This window comes from Chiloscyllium plagiosum, unplaced genomic scaffold (genome assembly GCF_037043375.1).
Source record: "Chiloscyllium plagiosum isolate Xiang-an unplaced genomic scaffold, Cpla_swu_hap1 HiC_scaffold_47, whole genome shotgun sequence".
NCBI classification, from domain to species: Eukaryota; Metazoa; Chordata; class Chondrichthyes; order Orectolobiformes; family Hemiscylliidae; genus Chiloscyllium; species Chiloscyllium plagiosum.
Window position 1 is genome coordinate 44,796,215 of NW_028270185.1, and position 732 is coordinate 44,796,946.

Sequence of the window (732 nt, forward strand, 5' to 3'; positions counted from 1 at the left end):
AGAAAAGTGTTCTGAATAATGACATTGAGCACTATGCACTCTCCTCCAGTCTGGAAAACAATTCCTCACAGACAACTTTACACCTCCTGCTGTCACGGGCACTTCAGTCCATTGGCTTCAAATCTTCACAGATTTCAACAGACATTGTTACATCGTCATTTCTTCATTTTTGTTCAGATCACTGTGAGCAGAGTGTCACATTGGGAGTCTGTTTGCCCCACAACTCAGAGGTAAGACGATACTATTGGAACCGTCCTGTACTATTTATCATTTCACCAAAACCATGTAGAAATATCTGCTGCTCAGCATAATTTACGCAATTCATTTATTCATAAGGTCAAATGTGCTCGCAATTTATGTGACGAGGTGGCCGAGAGGTTAAGGCGATGGACTGCTAATCCATTGTGTTCTGCACGCGTGGGTTCGAATCCCACTCTCGTCGTTGTTGTCAGCGATTTTCAATTGTGCTATCTTTGGATGATCACAGCTGTCCAATGGTCTGTTTATATGCATCGACACTATAATAAAATCTCAAAGAATAATTTGAGTCTGTTGCCTAAACTGCATTGAAATGTAGATTGAATTGGGACAATGAACAGGAACGCGATTGTCTTTTACAAGTCAAGTTGCTGTGAACTTTTATCGTATGAAAGAGATCCATGAGAACCAAATAACGAGAGATGCGAAGTGCATGTTGATGCATACGATTCTTAATGAGTGTTTTGTCAGATG

At 40.6% G+C, this 732-nt stretch overlaps 1 non-coding gene across 1 annotated transcript; it reads left to right on the forward strand.

The window, feature by feature from the left end:
* Positions 1-360: 360 nt before the first annotated feature.
* trnas-gcu (transfer RNA serine (anticodon GCU)) lies at positions 361-442 on the forward strand. The gene has a single exon. It is a non-coding gene; the product is annotated as a tRNA-Ser (tRNA).
* The last annotated feature ends 290 nt before the right edge of the window (positions 443-732 follow it).